The sequence below is a fragment of the Mobula hypostoma genome, chromosome 14 (assembly GCF_963921235.1).
Source record: "Mobula hypostoma chromosome 14, sMobHyp1.1, whole genome shotgun sequence".
NCBI lineage: Eukaryota > Metazoa > Chordata > Chondrichthyes > Myliobatiformes > Myliobatidae > Mobula > Mobula hypostoma.
In genome coordinates this window covers 78,313,589-78,334,389 of record NC_086110.1, presented here as the reverse complement: position 1 = coordinate 78,334,389, position 20,801 = coordinate 78,313,589, and the positions used below count along the sequence as shown (strand labels likewise).

The following is a 20,801-nucleotide window of genomic DNA, read 5'->3' as shown; positions in this document are numbered from 1 at the left end:
CAGCACATTTGGAAAGCGACGAAATCATCGGACAAAGTCAGATGGATTTGTGAAAAGAAAATCATGTCTGACGAATCTCATAGAATTTTTTGAGGATGTAACTAATAGAGTGGATAGGAGAGAACCAGTGGATGTGGTATATTTGGATTTTCAAAAGGCTTTTGACAAGGTCCCACACAGGAGATTAGTGTGCAAACTTAAAGCACACTGTATTGGGGGTAAGGTATTGATGTGGATAGAGGATTGGTTGGCAGACAGGAAGCAAAGAGAGGGAATAAACGGGACCTTTTCAGAATGGCAGGCAGTGACTAGTGGGGTACCGCAAGGCTCAGTGCTGGGACCCCAGTTGTTTACAATGTATATTAATGACTTAGATGAGGGAATTAAATGCAGCATCTCCAAGTTTGCGGATGACACGAAGCTGGGCGGCAGTGTTAGCTGTGAGGAGGATGCTAAGAGGATGCAGGGTGACTTGGATAGGTTAGGTGAGTGGGCAAATTCATGGCAGATGCAATTCAATGTGGATAAATATGAGGTTATCCACTTTGGTGGTGAAAACAGATCATTATTTGAATGGTGGCCGATTAAGGAAAGGGAAGGTGCAACGAGACCTGGGTGTCATTACACACCAGTCCTTGAAAGTGGGCATGCAGATACAGCAGGCGGTGAAAAAGGCGAATGGTATGCTGGCATTTATAGCGAGAGGATTCGAGTACAGGAGCAGGGAGGTACTACTGCAGTTGTACAAGGCCTTGGTGAGACAACACCTGGAGTATTGTGTGCAGTTTTGGTCCTCTAATCTGAGGAAAGACATCCTTGCCATAGAGGGAGTACAAAGAAGGTTCAGCAGATTGATTCCTGGGATGACAGGACTTTCATATGATGAAAGACTGGATCGACTAGGCTTATATTCGTTGGAATTTAGAAGATTGAGGGGGGATCTTATTGAAATGTATAAAATCCTAAAGGGATTGGACAGGCTAGATGCAAGAAGATTGTTCCCGATGTTGGGGAAGTCCAGAATGAGGGGTCACAGTTTGAGGATAAAGGGGAAGCCTTTTAGGACCGAGATTAGGAAAAACTTCTTCACACAGAGTGGTGAATCTGTGGAATTCTCTGCCACTGGAAACAGTAGAGGCCAGTTCATTGGCTATATTTAAGAGGGAGTTAGATATGGCCCTTGTGGCTAAAGGGATCAGCGGGTATGGGGGGAAGACTGGTACAGGGTTCTGAGTTGGATGATCAGCCATGATCATACTGAATGGCGGTGCAGGCTCAAAGGGCCGAATGGCCTACTCCTGCACCTATTTTCTATGTTTCTATGCCTTATGAAAACAGGTTGCGAGAGCTCGACCTTTTCTTCTTGGAGCGACGGAGGATGAGAGGTGACCTGATAGAGGTATATAAGATGATGAGAGGCACTGATCGTGTGGATAGTCAGAGGCTTTTCCCCAGGGCTGAAATGGTTGCCACAAGAGGACACAGGTTTAAGGTGCTGGGGAGTAGGTACAGAGGAGATGTCAGGGGTAAGTTTTCTCACTCAGAGTGGTGAGTGCGTGGAATGGGCTGCTGGCAACGGTGGTCGAGGCAGATATGATAGGGTCTTTTAAGAGACTTTTAGATAGGTACATGGAGCTTAGAAAAATAGAGAGCTATGGGAAGTTTAGTAATTTCTAAGGCAGGGACATGTTCGGCACAACTTTGTGGGCCGAAGGACCTGTATTGTGCTGCAGGTTTTCTACGTCTCTTACCTTTTCACAAGATCTACAGCAAACTAACACATAGCTGGAGCACCCTCAGAGAAAGCTGGGGCTAACGATCAACGTTATACAACTGCTCCCGGGGGAATCTAGCACATACTGTGGTGAAATTTAATTACATCCATCTTGAACTGTATTACACATTCCCCAAGAGATGAGAAGGCTCAGGAGTACTGACAGCCTATTAGCCCACACAAGGGACCATCTGAACAGAACACCATTTCCAAACCACAATTTCATTTTGAATAACACTTTTCATTGATAAATTATCACTGTCAGGGAAAATAGGATATTTATACTTACACAAATAAATCCTTCTAAAAATTTTTCAGGAACTCAATTAGATTACTTTTATTTAAAAAACAGAAGATGTGCAATGTAATTTCTCAAGTCCCAGTATGATTCTCATTAATCCGCACTGCAGCATCTCAGAGAGAAACAAACACAAGAGATTCTGCAGAACATGTTGTGTACATTTCTCCAAGAGAAATACCTTCAACAAGCTGTGGTTTTCTGAAATGAAAGTAGTACTCTAGATTCCTGATAAAGGGTCTCAGTCTGAAACATCAACTGTTTATCCCTCTCCATGGATACTGCCTGATGTGCTGAGTTCCTCTAGCATTTTGAGTACGCTACAGGATTTTGACCAAGGCTCTGTTGAACTGAAGCATCCTAGCTGACTGGTTGAGTAACTGAGAATGAGCTCTCCAACTTGTACATCACTTGGGCTCTTGTAAGCAATCCAATTGTACAAGAGGTCATGTTAATTGCAGGTATAAGTCGATCACTCAGCCCCTTGAGCTACATATACAATTCAACAAGGCTACACCTGATCAGATTGTAACCTCAGCTCTATATTCCTGCTACCCACCATAACCTTCCACCCCCTTGCTCATCAAAAATCGATCTGCATCAGCCTCAAAACTATCAAATATTGAAGGTGGACATGGAGAGAATGTTTTCTATAGCGCAGGAGTCTAAGACCAGAGGGCACAGCCTCAGAATAGAAAGTCATGAATTTAGAACAGAGATGAGGAGGAGGAGGATGCTGGAGAGTGCTGAATCTGTGGAATTCATTGCCACAGAGGGTTGTGGAAGTCAAGACAATGAAGTATATTTAAAGCAGAGGTTGATAGGTTCTCGATTGGTCAGGGTGTCAAAGGTTATGGGGAGAAGGCAGAAGAATGGGATTGAGAGAGATAATAAATCAGCCACGATAAAACAGCAGAGCAAACTGGTCTAATTCTGCTCCTATGTATTATGCTCTAGAATAATTCAAATACTGTTGCCATAGCTCCTCAAGAAAGTAATTCCAAATACTTCATCTGTTTTAAATGAGTGACTCCTTCCTTTTAAACAATGTACTTGTGTTTCTAGATTCTCTCACATTAGAAAACATTCACTCCATCAGGACCACTCAGGATACATTTCAATCAAGTTTCCTTCCATTATTCTAAACCGCAGTAGATGTAAGCCCAGCTGGACCAACATTTCATCCTTATAACACAACCTTTCAATCCTGGTTTGTCTAGTCTATCCACCCTGAATTGCCTCCAATATTGTTTTCCTTATACAAGGATGGATGGATTATTGTCAGTACTCCAGTTGCACGGTCACCAATTACCTAAATAACTCAAGCACAATTTGCCTGTAACCTCCCCCAGTTCCCCTCTTCCTTCCCTTCCAACCCCCCCCCCCCCATGGTCAACTCTCCTCTCCCATCAGATTCTTTCTTCTCCACCCCTTGACCTTTTCCACCTATCACCTCCAAGCTTTTTACTTCATACCCTCACCACCCACCTGGCTTCACCCATCACCTTCTAGCTTGTACTCCTTCCCCTCGCCCATTCTTATTCTGGCATCTTCCCCCTTCATTTCCAGCCCTGAATAACAGTCTTAGCATGAAAGCTGCCTGACCAGCATTCGGTGTGTGTTGCTCTGGATTTCCAGCATCTGCAGAATCTCCTGTGTTTATCAGAATCAGGTTTGGTATCAGTAGTGCATGTTGTGAAATTTGTTAACTTTGCAGCAGCAGTACATAATAATAGAGAGAAAAAAAATTTTATATATATATATATAAAAAATTAAATTAAATTAGTGCAAAAATGGAAATAAAGAAGTAGTAGGCAAGAGTTCAATGTCCATTCATAAATCGGATGGCAGAGAGGAAGAAGCTGTTCCTGAATCGTTGAGTGTATGCCTTCAGGCTTCTGTACCTCCTCCTTGATGGTAGCAATGAGAAGACGGCATGACCTGGGTGATGAGGGTCCTTAATGACGGATGCTGCCTTTTTGAGGTGTCGCTCCTTGAAGAGATCCTGGATACTACAGAGGCTATGGCCCATGATGGAGCTGGCTAATTTTACAACTCCCTGCAGCTTACTTCGATCCTATGCAGTAGCCCCACACCACACCCCTCCCGGCAAAACACCGGACGGTAGCCAGTTAGAATGTTCTCTATGGTACAGCTACAGAAATGTGCAAAGTGTTTTAGATGACATACCACATCACCTCAAACTCCTAATGAAATACAGCCGCTGTTGTGCCTTCTTTGTGGCCGCATCAATATGTTGGGTGCAGATCCTCAGAAATATTGACACCCGGCAACTTGAAATTGCTCACTCTCTCCATTTCTGACCCCTCTATGAGGGACTAGTATATGTTCTTTCTGAAGTCCACAATCAGTTATTTGGTCTTACTGATACTGAGTGCAAGATTGTTGCTGCGATACCACTCAACTAGTTGCTATATCTCGCGCCTGTACACTCTCTCATTACTATCTGAGACTCTGCCAACAATGGCTGTACTGCCAGCAAAATTATAGATGGCACTTGAGTACAGCAGTGGGCTAAGCACACAACCCTGAGGTCCACACATGTTGATTGTCAGTGAAGCGGAAATGTTATTTCCAATCCGTGCAGATTGTGGTCATCCTGTTAGGAAGTCGAGGATCCAGTTGCAGTGGGAGGTACAGACACCCAGGTTCTGGAGCTTTTTGATGAAGAATAATCTCTTTGCTTTTGCATTCAATTCTCCCAACATTTAGTTAGTCTGCATAATTATTTAGACCAATAATAAATCGATTTACCATGTACAGAAGTACAGTAAAAAGCTGTTTTGCATGCTACCCATGCAGATCATTTCATTTCAACAGTACACTGAGGGAAAGCAATAACAAAGTGCAGAATAAAGTGTTACAGCTACATAGAAAGTGCAGTGCAGACAGACAATGCTGTGGGGCAGAAGGCGAGAGAGGGCAAGTTCAAAGGCAATGTCTGTAATGTATGGATCTATTTCTTTTAGAGCAATGACACCCCCCCACCCCCCCCAGCACTACATATGGATCTGTTGTCTGCATATGCATTATTATCTCTCTTTCTCTCGCTGCAATGTGAATATACCAGTCAAAGCCATCTCCCGCGTGCTTGCTTTTATTTAATATATATGTAGTTGTGCACAGACAAAAAAAATTGGCAATGAGTATGAACCTGAATGTCAGAGAATATCACAAACTGCACCAACAGATGCAGGATAAAACAGCGAATGTTAAACAGCACGAGAAAGCCATCACAGATGCTAACAAAGCAACGCACGAGTAACAGTGATAGATGCACTGAATTTAAAGTGAAAATAACATAGCGATGGCTTCAGTTGGGAAAGTTGACAGACTTGATAGTTCTAATGAAGGCTGGGAGTCGTATACCAAGAGGGTGGAACTGTATTGTAACGCAAACGTGGAGAAACAAAAGAAAGCCTACACTTCTTAGATTAATGGCCCCAAGAACACAAGTCACTTACTCAAATTAGAAACCCTTGCAAAACCAGCAAGACCCGCGATGATACAAAATCACGAGCCCTAAACCACCAGTAATAGCTGAGAGCTTTAGATTTTACAGAAGAAACCAGTCAAAAGGGGAAACCATCTCTGAATACATTGCAGAACTGTGCAAACTTTCCCAGTACCATGACTGTAGAGATGAACTTTCTGATGCATTAAGGGACAGGCTTGTATGTGGCATGCATAGTTCAAGCACTCAAAAGAGGCATTGTCCAAAAGAGACAATCTTAGAACGGGCATTAACCATTGCAATATCGTTAGAGACTGCAGCAAAGGATGTAGCAGACTACAGAAGAGGAGGTTAGAATGTGAAATGCACAAAATATCCTTGAATGGTGCAAAAAGCCAGAACTGCTGTCGACATGGCAAATCCTCCCATGATGCAAATGACTGTTGGTTCAAAGAAAAACTCGCAGAAAATATCAGAGACAAGGTCATATAAGGAGAGTGTGCAAGGCAGACCAAAAATGTACAGCTGAGTGAAAAGTCTCAACACAAAACTAAGTAAATGCACAAAGTTACTGAATGTAAAATAGAATCAGACAACAGAGTCTGACAAGGTGAACTGCATGGCATCACAAAATCATCTGGATCACAATAGATGTCTGTTGTAAAACTGAAAGTGGAGCTGGATACAGGGTCAGCTTTGTCTACAACAGACTGTTTTCTAAGATACCATTAGAGAAGACCTCAGTGATGCTAAAGACTGACACAGGTGAAAAAGTGTCTCCCAAAGGCAAACTGAAAGTACATGTGACATATGGAGGCCAAACACAACAGTTAGAGCTTTACGTATTGAAAACTGGAGGGCCAACACTTTTGGATGTGGATGGTTGAGAAAACTCCAACTAGACTCTATCAAAACTCTCAGTGTGACGTCAACAGGAAACAGCAGCCCAAATGGTAGCACTAACCGGAGTCTGTCACAGCTGTGTAATGTTAATAAGGTAGTGATTGAGCAGGGGATTGGTAAACTCAAAGGCATGAAGGCCAGAATTGAACTGGATGAAACAGCAACACCAAGATTCCACAAATCGCATCCAATGCCTTATGCACTATGTTCTAAAGTAGATGCTGAACTGCAGAGCTTGGAGGCGTCTGGAATTCTCTCCAAGGTTGAGTGCTGCGATTGGGCCACACACATTGTCCCCGTGATCAAGGGAGGGAAGGCTGGAACCATTCGTATATGTGGGGACTTCAAAGTGAGGATCAACCCTGTGCTGCATGCAGTACAGATCCCCTGCCATGAAAAGAAAACACTTTCGCCTCCTAGGCAGGCAGGGAGAGATTCTCAAAGATCGACTTGTCTCAAGCCTATCTGCAAATGGAGGTTGAGGAGTCAAGCAGGAAGTTCCTCACAAGGGATTGTTACAGCATATCGCCTCACCTTTGGCATCGCATATGCTCCAGTAATTTGGCAAAGAGCAATGCTCCACGATAACCCAGGAACAGAATGTTACTCTGATGACATCATCGTGACAGGAGAGACTGATGACGAGCACCTCCAGAACCTCGGTAAAGTGCTTACCAGGCTCAGTATGGTCTGTGCACAGAGAGAAAGAAATGTGAGTTTTTCAAGAACAAAATCTTATATTGTGGACATATCATTGACAAGCATGGCTTACGTAAATCTCAAGAAGCAGTGCTACAGGCACCCAAACCAGAAAATGTGTCACAACTCAGGTCATACTTGGGCCTTGTAAACGAGTCCTACCAATTTCTCCCAAACATTGCTACGGTGCTGCATCCATTGAACAGACTGTTGCAGACAGAAGCAAAGTGGGAATGGTCAGAAAGATCATTCAAGCAAAGAGACTAATAACATCTGATGAACTGCTCTGCTCACCCATTATGACCCATCTCTGCCCACCAGACTGGCATGCGATGCAACCCCTTATGGCATTGGAGCCATTTTGTCACACAGTATGAAATTGGATCTGAACACCTGAATGCATTTGCTTTAAGATCACTGACGAGCACAGAACACAACCATGCACAGATCAACCGAGAGCATTTCAGTCTAGTTTGGGGAATAAAGAAGATCCACCACTACCTCTACGGACAGAAATTTACACCAGTGACAGACTGCCAGCCCCTTGTGTCCATTTTCAATTCCAGTGATGACTACTACCCGGTTACACAATGTTGGGCACTGTTCCTAGGAGCCCACTCTTATGACAGAGTTTAAGGGTACCAAGCAACACAGCAACGCTGATGGCTTGTCAAGTCTTCCACTATTGGCAACTGAAGAAGTAAAGTCTTTATATTGTGACCCAGAAGTGTTCCACACTGCACTGGTGGCCCAGTTGCCGGTAAAATTCCAAAACACAAAGGGAATCAAGGAATGACGTGGCGTTGTCAAACAACTATGAAATCACCATGCAAGGATGGCCAGCTCATGGTAACCCTATGTTTCCAGAGCTCTCAATGAGACGAGACCAACTGTCGGTTTGTCAAAGAATGCTAACATATGGATTCTGTGTTGTGTCCCTCTAAACTGCGCACAGAGTGTTACAGAATCTGCATGAAGGACACCTGGGTGAAGAGTTTCACCCACAGCTACGTGTACTGGCCAGGAATAGACAAACAGATTGAACTGTTCAGGATGCCAGAACACTTCAAAATGCACCCCCCCCCCACAGGCACCGTTACACCCATGGGAACCACCATAGTCACCATGGCAAAGAGTACATATTGACTTTACTGCGCCATTCATGGACTCCCTGTTTTGATTGCTGTGGGTGCTCACTTGGAGTGGCTGGAGGTTGTACCAATGAATGCAAAGACTGTCACCATTCTCTCTTCGTCAGAAACGTCTTACCTGAACAAAGTATGAGTGACAACGGACCACAATACACGTCAGAAGAATTCCGGCTGCTTATGAAGAAAAATGCCATCAGACATTTCAAGTCAGCTCCTCACCACTCAGGAATAAATGAGTTGGCTGAAAAATTTATCCAAACCTTCAAAAAGTCCGTTAAAGCTATGGACAAGGAGAACATTCCTCTGCAGCACAAGGTGGACAACTTCCATTTTGTGCATCAGAACTCTGTTCATGAGACAACAAATCAAACACCTGTAAGGATATCAGCAGCAGGGATCTTGAGATCTTGCATAAACCTCTTGAAATCAGCTCTGCGAGGGAAGTGCAGAATAAATAGATCCGCCAGTTGCCAAGTGAAGCAGCAAGGAGCTTAGCGATTGGACAGGAAGCCTTAGCGCATGGTTACTGAGAAGACAAGTGGATACCCAGTAGGATAGCTACAAGAACTGACGTACACAGTGGATGTTGCTGATCAGATATGGAGATGCCATGCGGATCAGATACTGGATGCTCAGCTGAATAACACACCCCAGTTGACTCATTACAGGACAGACACATTACATCCACCGGACCTCCCTCTCAGTAATGATCATGTCACTGACAGCAATGCAACACCGGAAACCAAGAACGTTATCTCAGCCAAAACTCCTGCCAAACCTGACGCTACTCCACAGTCTCAGAGGTGCGACGAGAATGTTATTGTTGACAAGACACTGCCAAACCTGACGCTACTCCACAGGACTAGAGGCACCATCCTGAAAGAAACAGCGCTACCCATAAGACTTAACCTTTAGAACTGTGAAGCTAGTTATGTACTGTTATTGTGAAAGTATACTTATTTGGAATATAGGTTTATGAAAAGGAAATTGAATGTTTTGTACATATACAGTTCTACGTTGCATTAATCTAAAGAGGAAGAACGCATGGCTCTATTTCTTTCAGAGCAATGACCCCCTCCCCCTACCTTAGCACAATCTGTTGTCTGTGCAGGCACATTCCTCTCTCACTCTCTCTCTCATTGCAATATGAACACGCTAGTTAAAAACCCATCTCTATCTCCTGTGTGCATACTTTTATTTAATACATATGTAGTTGTGACCAGGTAAGTGCTTTTGAAACTCAGAGTGGAGGCTTCCTGGAATGTGCTGGCTGGGGTGGTGATGGAGGCAAATACAACAGACATGTTCAAGAGGCTCTTAGGTAAGCATATAAGTGGGCTGAAGGTGGAAGAACATGAAAACTGTGTGGGAACAATCTCCATGTTTAATTGGGTATTTGATAAATAACAGTGGGATAGTTCAGGGGTCCCCAACCTTTCTCGCACTGCGGACCAGTTTCATATTGACAATATTCTTGCGGACCGGCCGACGGCGGGGTGTGGTGGTAGGGTTGCCAATGGACAAGAGTAGCAGTCAAATACATTGGGTTTACCCTGAGAAAGACTACAATGACCATGAAGCCTTGCACGGGTGCCAGTGCGCATGCGTGTACGTGCCAATTTTTTTTCTACAAATCGATTTTGGCGATTCTGTCGGGGGGGGTGTTAATCACGAACGCAATATAGGTGATAAGTGGTTAATACACTATTTCGTTTCTATAAGGGTTTATCTAACGAATTTAATATTAAACACACAGCGCATATTTTCCTCGCATGACTATAGCGATAAGTCAATTATCAGGGGAGCTTGAAGTAAGTGTTGAACGAGCTTCCAGTAGAAGTGGTAGAGGCAGGTTCGGTATTATCATTTAAAGTTAAATTGGATAGGTATATGGACAGGAAAGGAATGAAGGGTTATGGGCTGAGTGCAGGTTGGTGGGACTAGGTGAGAGTAGCATTCGGCACGGACTAGAAGGCAAGAGATGGCCTGTTTCTGTGCTGTAATTGTTATATGGTTATACAAGTCAATAGCATCATAACATTTTAAGTAACGTTTGGATATTAAACACACAGCACATATTTTCCCCGTATGAACATATAAAATCATTGCAACACACCAATATCGCTGAATCAGTGGGAGTCCTGGGCTTGTTTTCCTGCAACAAGACGGTCCTATCGAAGGGTGACGGGAGACAGCGATACTCGAAGGAGGTTCCTTATGTCCGGTCTATTCCACAATTGGGTTTCCATTGCATTCATTGCAGAGATATGTTGGAAATGGAAACAATGTTTTCAGTGCTTTCCTGACTGTCTCAGGATATTTAGCCTTGACATTGATCCAGAATGCCGGCAGACCTGTTATGTCAAACATACTTTTCAGCCCGCCGTCATTTGCAAGCTCGAGGAGTTGATCTCCTTCCCACACTGACATGGATGATGCGTGGGTAATGACCTCACGTGCGTTCAAGCTCAACAGTGTGTGACAGGGAATGAAGAAAGGTGCAGCTGACTCATATCACCAAATCATATTGTTTCCTCGCGGCCCGGTGGCGCATGCTTTGCCGCCCGGTGGTTGGGGACCGCTGGGATAGTTGATATCATGAAACATGCTTTCAGGCTTTTGTATCTGCTGCCAATGGGAGAAGTAGAAAGGAGAATGTCCAGGGTGGAAGGGGTCTTTGTCTACACCTCGCTGCCCAAGAAAGCTGCCAATATAATCAGAGACAATGCAGTGGAGGACAGTTTCCATGATGTGCTGAGCTGTGTCCATAACTCTGCAGTTTCTTGCAGTCTCAGACACGGCAGTTGCCATACCAACCTGTGATGCATCCAGAAAGGATGCTTTCTATCACAAACAAGAGAAAATCTGTAGATGCTGGAAATCCAAGCAACACACACAAAATGTTGGAGGAACTCAGCATTTCTGTGGTGCTTTGAATGGTGCATTGATAAAAATTGTGAAGATCAACAGGGGGATCCCAAATTTCTTTAGCCTCCTGAGGAAGTAGAGTTGATGAGTTTTCTTAGCCATGGCATCTATATGTTTGGGTAAATATTGAATATTTCTGTGAACCTTACTGTAGGATTCCTCTGCATCTCCGATCTCGATGATCTCTCATTTTTCCTTTCAAAATGGACAATGTCACATGTTCCCACATTATACACCATTTGCCCAAAGATATTATACCCATTACAATCTCTTTGAAACTAATTTTCTTACCTCAACGACCACATTATTTCACAAAGGAGTTCGTTTTGTTTCACACATCAGCCTTCCACCTTCTCTGCCACCCAGACCAAATTATTTCTCTGTCCCAGTTTTGAAGAACTTGGAACTGCTTCTCTTTCTGTAGATGCTGCCTGCTCTGCAAAGCTCCTCCCCGCATTTTCTGTTTTATAACTTTCCAACCTAACTGTGCATCAACATATATGGCAAACATACTTTCAGGGCCTTCAATTGATTAATATAAATGGTAAAAGGCTGAGGCCCTGTCACTGATCCCCATGGCATATGTCCATTATTGTCAGACTGTGCCTGTAGTCACTTGGCAGGCAACTAAGCCTCTACTAATGCAATGGGAAAAGAAGCCATCATTACACGAGCAACAAGAAGAGATAGGAAAACAGAAAGATGACTTGCAAAGGGTTAAAATCTACTGTCAGGACAGTAGACTGGGCAGTGTTTATAGTTTGGACCAACCACTTAAAAGCACTGGGGTATTCCCCAATATTTGACTGCAAAAGGCTACAGAGGGTTGTAAACCCAGTCAGAGCTATCATGGGCTAAAGCCCACTATTGAGGCCATCTTCAAGAAGGCAATTATATAGGAAGGATATCGAGGCTTCAGAGAGGACACAGAAGTTTACCAGGATGCTGCCTAGATTAGAGGGCATGTGCTATAACAAGAGGTTGGACAAACTTGGGTTGCTTTCTCCAGAGTGGTGGAAGCCTAGGGGAGATCTGATAGAGGTTTATAAGATTATGAAAGTAGATAGAGTAAACAGACAGCATCTTTTCTCCAGGGTTGAAATGCCTAATAACAGAGGGAATGCTTTTAAAGTGAAATGGGTTAAGCTGAGGGGAAAATTTATTTAAAAACACAAGAGTGGTGGGTGCCTGGAATGGTGGTTGAGGCAGAATTAGGGACTGTTAATAGATGTTTAGATAGGCACATGAGTGTGAGGAAAATGGAAGGATATGGACACTGCGTAGGCAGAGCAGATTAGTTGACCATTTGATTACTAATATAATTGCTTCACCACAATATGGTGGACTGAACGCCCAGTTCCTACACAGTACCATGTTCTATGTTTTAAGGCAGCATCTATCATTGGTGGTGGTAGCATCCGTTAGTCTTGCGAGACCATGGATCTGCGCCTGGAAAGTCTTGCTTCAGTCTGTGTTAGAGCAGCGTCTGTTGTGGCTGTAGAGGCCCACACGGGAGTGACAGTCTCGGCTGCAGCGACTGCACTTGAAGTCACTGTCCTCCAGTGTTGTCTTGGTGCTGTTTTTCCAACGAGTGCGCTTTTCTTCAGCAACAAGCCTCAGCTTCTCTTCTCTTTTTAGACCTCTGCGTAGTTCCAGCCTCCAGTGAGAGCGATCGCTTGCGATGTCCTCCCACCTCTCGACGTTCATTTTCAGTGACTTCATGTCTCTCTTGCAAACATCTTTGAAACGAAGATGGGGCTGCCCTTGTGCTCTCTTGCCGGAGGCCAGTTCCCTGTACAGCAGGTCTTTCAGGATCCTTCCCTCTGACATGCGATGTACGTGGCCCAGCCAGCGGAGACGGCGCTGTTGGAGCAGGGTGAAGAGGCTGGGTATCTGGGCGCAGGCCAGGACCTCATTGTTGGTGACTCGGTCAGTCCACGTGATGTCCAGGATGCGTCTCAGGCTGCGAAGGTGGAAGGCGTTGCGACGCTGCTCTTGTCTATAGTAAAGGCTCCAGGTCTCACTGCAGTAAAGCAGTGTGCTGAGGATGCTGGCCCTGTAGACTGCAACTTTGGTGTGCGTTGTCAGCTTTCTGTTCTCCCAGACTCTCTTTGTCAGCCTGGCAAATGTTGAGGCTGCTCGTCCGATCCGTCTATTGATCTCAGGGTCTAGGGAGAGGCTGTCCATGATGGTGGAGCCAAGGTATGTAAACTCATGAACTACCTGCAGCTCGTAGTTGTTGATGGAGATTACCATCTATCATTAAAGACCACCAATTTCCAGAACATGCCCTCTTCACAATACTACCATCAAGGAGTGGGAGCCTGAAGACACATACGCGTTTTTTTTAAGACTAGTTTCTTCCCATCTGCTATCAATTTTCTGAACAGTTCATGAATATTACCTTGATATTCATCTTTTGTTGTACTTGGTTATTCCATAACTTACAGTAATTTATTTAATGTATTGCGCTGTCCAGCTGCCTCAAAACAACAAATTGCACAACATCCACTCAGTGGTGACTTTATTAGGCACACCAGCTCGATAATGCAAATGTCTAATCAACCAATCGTGAGGCAGCATCTCAATACGTAAAAACATGCAGACACGGTCAAGAGACTCAATTGTTGTTCAAACTATACCTCAGAACATGGAAGAATTATGATGCAAGTGAGTTCGATGATGGTGCCAGACAGGGTGGTTTGAGTATCTCCGAAACTGCTGGGATTTTCATACAACAGTCTCTAGAAGGGTTTCCCAACCTGTGGTCCACGACCCCTCTGTTAACGGTGGAGGGTCCATGGCATAAAAAATGTTGGGAACCGCTGCTCTAGAGTTTATATTGAATTGTGCAAAAAAAAAAGAAAAAAGAAAACAAAAAGCATCCAGTGAGCAGCAGTTCTGTGGGATAAAATGCCCTGTTAATGAGAGGTCAGAGGAGAATAACCAGACTGGTTCAAGATGACAGGAAGGTGACAGTAACTCAGATAACCATGTGTTACACCAGTGGGGTGCAGAAGCAGAAAACCGTGAACATACACTCAGTAACAAACAAGAGAAAAATCTGCAGATGCAGGAAATCAATCAACACACACAATGCTGGAGGAACTCAGCACGCCAGGCAGCATCTATGGAAAAGAGTGAATGGTTGATGTTTCAGGCTGAGACCCTTCATCAGGACTGGAGAAAAAAAGATGAGGAGTCAAGAGTTAGAAGGTGGAGGGAGGGGAGGAAGAAACAATGTATTAGGTGAAACCAGCAGAGGGAGGTGGTGAAGTAAAGAACTAGGAAGTTGATTGGTGAAAGAGATAAAGGGTTGGAGAAGGGGGAATCTGACAGTCGTGGACAGGAGAAAAGGAAGGGGGAAGAGCACCTGAGGGAGGTGTTGGGCAGGTAAGGAGATCGGGTGAGAGAGGGAAACAGAAATAGGGAATGGAGGCGGGGCTGGGGTGGGCAATTACCTGAAGTTCAAGAAATTGATGTTCATGCCATCAGGTTGGAGGCTACTCAGACAGAATACAAGGTGTTGCTCCTCCAACCTGAGTATGGCCTCATTACGGCAGTAGAGGCACCCATGTCAGAATGGGAATCGGAAGTGGGTAGCCACCAGAGAGATCCTGCTTTTTGTGGCAGATGGAACCAAGGCACTCAAAGAAGTAGCTTCCCATTCCAAGTTGGGTCTCACCGATCATCTGCCACTTTATACTTCTTCCTCGGACTTCTCCCCTTCCTTTTCCAGTCCAAAATGTCACTGTTTACTCATTTCCATAGATGCTGCCTGACCTGCTGAGTTTCTCCAGCACTGGGCACGTGTTGCTTTGGATCCAGCATCTGCAGATTTTCTCATATTTGTGATAATAAACCTGATTCTGATGCTATTTTGAAAAGTCATGTGGCAATTATGCTGTGATATACAAACAGACTAAATTTTCATGAGATAAAAGGGGCAAAGTTACAAGGTAGCATTCTCTAAATCTCATTATTATTAGACAGAGGCCCAAGGTCGCAATCTAATAAATTGAAAACAAGACATAAGAGGCCATCATATGGTGGCGAGATAAGAAAAAAATATAGGTCACTCAGCAACATCTGCTATTGTATCTAAGGCCTCAGGGGGCAGACAACTACGTGTTACTGTTAATAACAGGTAACTAAAGGCCTCAGGGGGCAGACAACTACGTGTTACTGTTAATAACAGGTAACTAAAGGCCTCAGGGGGCAGACAACTACGTGTTACTGTTAATAACAGGTAACTAAAGGCCTCAGGGGGCAGACAACTACGTGTTACTGTTAATAACAGGTAACTAAAGGCCTCAGGGGGCAGACAACTACGTGTTACTGTTAATAACAGGTAACTAAAGGCCTTGGAGAGGAGACAGCTACAGGTCACTGTTAATAACAGGTAACTAAAGGCCTAGGCTAAAATAGCAAAATATCAGTTTGAGAAAACTTGGTCATGAAACCCATAATAAAACTATCATAGCAATTATTTCCATGCTCCCTTGTATCTGATTGGCTTACATAAATTTTGATGAACGCAATAATCTGAAAATGGGATAAAGGCAAAAGGAGAAATGTCAAGTCCATTGGCATCGATGGCTGGGAGAACCAGTCGACATGGAAGAGCAACATCATATCTGAGACATGAGCAGCATCAGAATCCCAGACAGCTAGGAAACAAGCAATTAATATTTAACATCAGTGATAGAATTGCTTTCCATTTGTTTGAAGAGAATAAAGAAAGATGGTATGGAGTAAACTAAGTGTACAATTTCACCGGCTGACCAAAAGGTTGGGTTTTACAGTCATTATTACATCTTGCCAAATGGAAAGTCATATTTCTACCAGTTCTATTTCCAATTCCCCAGCTAATCTTCTAATCTACAGCAACATTTTACCTCCTCCATCAGGAACGTTGAGCTTTTATTTTCCACAGTGATCCTTGATGATTTTGCATGACCTTGCACTATCCTTTGTTTTCTCTTTATGCACACATCTCCAACAATTCAGTCAAACGTGCTATCAGTTATTTATTACATTTTGTTCAGAGATACAGTGCGGAATAGGCTCTTCCGCCACAACAATAGAGTGGACGTGGAGAGCAAGTTTCCTATGGTGGGAGAGTCTATGACCCGAGGACACAGACTCAGAACAGGGGGGCATCCTTTCAGAAAGGAGATGAGGAGGAGTTTCTTTAGGCAGAGTGGTGAATCTGTGGAATTCGTTACCACAGACCGCTGTGGAGGCCAAATCTTTACGCATATTTAAGGTAGAGCTTGATAGATTCTTGATTAGTCAGGGTATGAGGGGATACAGGATGGGGAGGAAGGCAGAAGAATGGGGCTGAGAGGGGGGAAAAAAATCGATCAGCCACAATGAAATAGCAGAGCAGACTCAATGGCCTAATTCTGCTCCTATTTCTTCCGGTTATTTAGTCATTGTAAACTGTCCTGTGATTAAGGTAGCATTAAATCAGGGTTGCAGGGTGGTGTGACTTGTCAACCTACTCCACACTGCATCTCTTCTTAAAAATAAATAAGGTGAGAATCTCATCTTCTATCTCAGCACATTACAATTCTCACTCTGTTTGACAATTTCAGCTAACGAGGCCTTCCAACTCCAATCAGAATTGTCCAATTCTGATTAACAGAGTCGTAACTATAACAGAGTACAACATGGTAGTATAGCGGCTAAAAGTAAAGGCATCCGTTAGTCTTGCGAGACCATGGATCTGCGCCAGGAAAGTCTTCACTCTCCAGGGCGCAGGCCTGGGCAAGGTTGTATGGAAGACCAGCAAGTCTCCCCTCTCCACAACACCAATGTTGTCCAAGGGAAGGGCATTAGGACCCATACAGCTTGGCACCGGTGTCGTCGCAGAGCAGTGTGTGATTAAGTGCCTTGCTCAACTCACGACCTTCAGGTTGCTAGTCTAATTCCTTAAACACTTGGCCACGTGCCCACTCTATATATTGGTTAGCCTAACGCTTTACAGCACTGCCTGTAAAGGGTTTGCACATTCTCTCCATGACCGCTTGAGTTTCCTCCAAATGCTCCACTTTCCTCCCACATTCCAAAGACAAACGGGTTGGGGTCAGTGAACTGTGGGCATGCTATGTTGGCATCAGAATCACGATGGCACTTGTAGTCTTCCCTCAGCACATCATCTCTGATTTGTTTTGACACAAATGACACATTTCACTGGATTTTTCAATGTACACGTGAGAAATAAAGGGAATCTTAATCTCTTTTTTTTAAAGAAAACATGCTGACAGCCTTGCTGGATTCTTTCAGCATCCTGCTATGCTGTTTTCTCTTCATTCCTCTGTTTACATTTCCCCAGATAAATGCATAGCATACACCCTACTGGCACTACCCCCTGATCTGCTGACGACTTCCAGCATTTTCTCATTTTACTTTTGTTAAATATGGTTCCTCATTCTGACTCCATCCAATCTAATGTCTCAAGAGCCCTCTGGCTAAAGAAACTCCTCCCCATCTCAGTCTAAATGGACACTGTGCTCTCTGGTCCTAGACTCACTCACTATAGAAAACATCCTCTCCACATCGACTCTATCCAGACCTTTCAATATTCAATAGGGTGAGATCCCCCACCCTCCCCATTCCAGTGAGTCACCAAACACTCCCCATGCATCAACTCTTCATTTCCAAAATCATTCTCATGAACTTCCTCTGAACCCTATCCAGTGCCAGAACATATTTTCTTAGATAAGGGCACCAAAAAGATGTTCCCAGTACTCCAAGTGTGGTCTAACCAATACCTTATAAAGCCTCAGCATTACATCTTTGCTCTGAGAAGCCAACTTCACAATAAAAACAGAGGTCTAGGTAATAAAGAACACATCTATAGATATAATAACCGTTACATTTATGCCTTACATCCTTGTGAAACCACCGTGCATCAATTCCAAAGAGGAAGATACGAGGCAGGCTAGAAAAGTAAAATAAAAACAGGAAGCAAAGGAAATGCTCCGTTCAGATCAGGATACATCTGTGCAGAAATCCCAGTTCAAGTGATGACCTCTCATCGGCCGAGCTGGTAATCCTCAGGATTCCACCAACCAACCCCCCCCCCCCCACCCCGTCCCCGACTTCCTGCCTTGGCATCCTTCCTATAATGAGGCGACCAGAACTGAACACAATGATTCAGAGCTTTTTCGGAATTGCACCATTAATTTGCAGCTTTTGCACTCAATCCCAATTTAAATGTTAAAGCACATCTTTTTTAATGAAACAAACATCAATTACATATAAAAATGAGAAATGTATAAAACATGCAAATATTTTAATCGTAAAATCAGCCTCATTCACAAGTAAACATTCTCCAAAACAAAAGCCCATTAGCAATGGGCCAGCTTCTGCAGCTTTGAGCAAGATTTTAGTTATAAAGCCAAATGTGTCTTCACCATAAATGCTGACTAACCCGATCATTCTTCAATTAAAGCAAATTATTATTTGGGACTCTGAGACACTTAGCATACAGACATGAAAATTAGGGGGAAATTGAGGCTGCTTTGCAATTCAGTAAGAATGGATTGTGTCTCCAGCTCCACATTTCTGTCCACCACCCCTTTCTTGTCAATAATCTATCTACTTCGGCTTTCGTAATATTTAAGATTGTACTTCTTTACTGGCTGCAGTGACGCCCGATTTTCCGTGGATTGGACTGCAAACACGCCAAGGCGTTACAGCCCAGCAGCGACTGAACTGAGATTAAGCGGACACCGGACCCCCGACCCCCGACCCCCGACCCCCGAGCCCCTCCGTCCCGGGACCAGCTCGGACAGAACCTCACTCTGCAGGCTCGGCTCCACTCCACAACCGCTGACAGCAGCCCCCGCCGCCCAAACAACACTCCCTCCCACCAGCCGGGACCCTCCACTCCGGCCGGACCCCGTCGCCATGGTTTCCCCGGCCGAACCCTTACCTTTCCCCTCCGATCGCCTCCCCGGCGGCCGCAGACACCGCGCCTGCGCCGCTCCAGGTGGCGAAGCGAGCGGTGTGCGCAGGCGCCTGGCGCGGAGCTCACGTGACTGGGCCGGTAACGTTGACGACGACGCCATGTGCAGGTGAACACGAGGAATTCTGCAGATGCTGGAAATTCAAGCAACACACATCAAAGTTGCTGGTGAACACAGCAGGCCAGGCAGCGTCTCTAGGAAGAGGTGCAGTCAACGTTTCAGGCCGAGACCCTTGGTCAGGGCTAACTGAAGGAAGAGTGAGTAAGGGATTTGAAAGTTGGAGGGGGAGGGATGGAGCCAAGAGCTGGACAGGTGATAGGCAAAAGGGATATGAGGCTGAAGAAGGGGGAGAATGATGGGACAGGAGGCCTAGGGAGAAAGAAAGGGGGAGGGGAGCACCACAGCACCTATGGTCAGGCCACACTTAGATCCCCTCCAGTTCGCCTACCAGCCCCAACTAGGAGTTGAGGATGCCATCGTCTACCTGCTGAACCGTGTCTACGCCCACCTGGACAAGCCAGCGAGCACTGTGAGGGTCATGTTTTTTGACTTCTCCAGTGCGTTCAACACCATCCGCCCGGCTCTGCTGGGGGAGAAGCTGACAGCGATGCAGGTGGATGTTTCCCTGATATCATGGATTCTTGACTACCTGACTGGCAGACCACAGTACATGTGCTTGCAACACTGTGTGTACAACAGAGTGATCAGCAGCACTGGGGCTCCACAGGCTACTGTCTTGTCTCCCTTTCTCTTCACCATTTATACCTCGGACTTCAACTACTGCACAGAGTCTTGTCATCTTCAGAAGTTTTCGAATGACTCTGCCATAGTTGGATGCATCAGCAAGGGAGATGAGGCTGAGTACAGGGCTACGGTAGGAAACTTAGTCACATGGTGTGAGCAGAATTATCTGCAGCTTAATGTGAAAAAGACTAAGGAGTTGGTGGTAGACCTGAGGAGAGCTAAGGTACCGGTGACCCCTGTTTCCATCCAGGGGGTCAGTGTGGACATGGTGGAGGATTACAAATACCTGGGGATACAAAGTGACAATAACCTGGACTGGTCAAAGAACACTGAGGCTGTCTGCAAGAAGGGTCAGAGCCGACTCTATTTCCTGAGGAGACTGAGGTCCTTTAACATCTGCCAGACGATGCTGAGGATGTTCTACAAGTCTGTGGTGGCCAGTGCCATCATGTTTGCTGTTGTGTCCTGGGGCAGCAGGCTGAGGGTAGCAGACACCAACAGAATCAACAAACTCATTTGTAAGGCCAGTGATGTTGTGGGGACGGAACTGTACTCTCCGACGGTGGTGTCTGAAAAGAGGATGCTGTCTAAGTTGCATGCCATCTTGGTCAATGTCTCCCATCCACTACATAATGTACTGGTTGGGCACAGGAGTACATTCAGCCAGAGACTCATTCCACCGAGATGCAGCACAGAGCGTCATAGGAAGTCATTCCTGCCTGTGGCCATCAAACTTTACAACTCCTCCCTTGGAGGGTCAGACACCCTGAGCCAATAGGCTGGTCCTGGACTTATTTCATAATTTACTGGCATAATTTACATATCACTATTTATGGTTCTATTACTAATT

The 20,801-nt window shown here is 44.8% G+C and overlaps 1 protein-coding gene across 1 annotated transcript in view; it reads right to left on the bottom strand.

Moving 5' to 3' along the window:
* Positions 1 to 19,258, bottom strand: part of kiaa0513 (KIAA0513 ortholog) — a 231,748-nt gene extending 212,490 nt beyond the window's left edge. Inside the window, exon 1 of the mRNA XM_063067280.1 lies at positions 19,174 to 19,258. The gene's annotated coding sequence lies outside the window, so the exon portion shown is untranslated. The remainder of the gene's footprint in view (positions 1 to 19,173) is intronic.
* Positions 19,259 to 20,801: the final 1,543 nt, after the last annotated feature.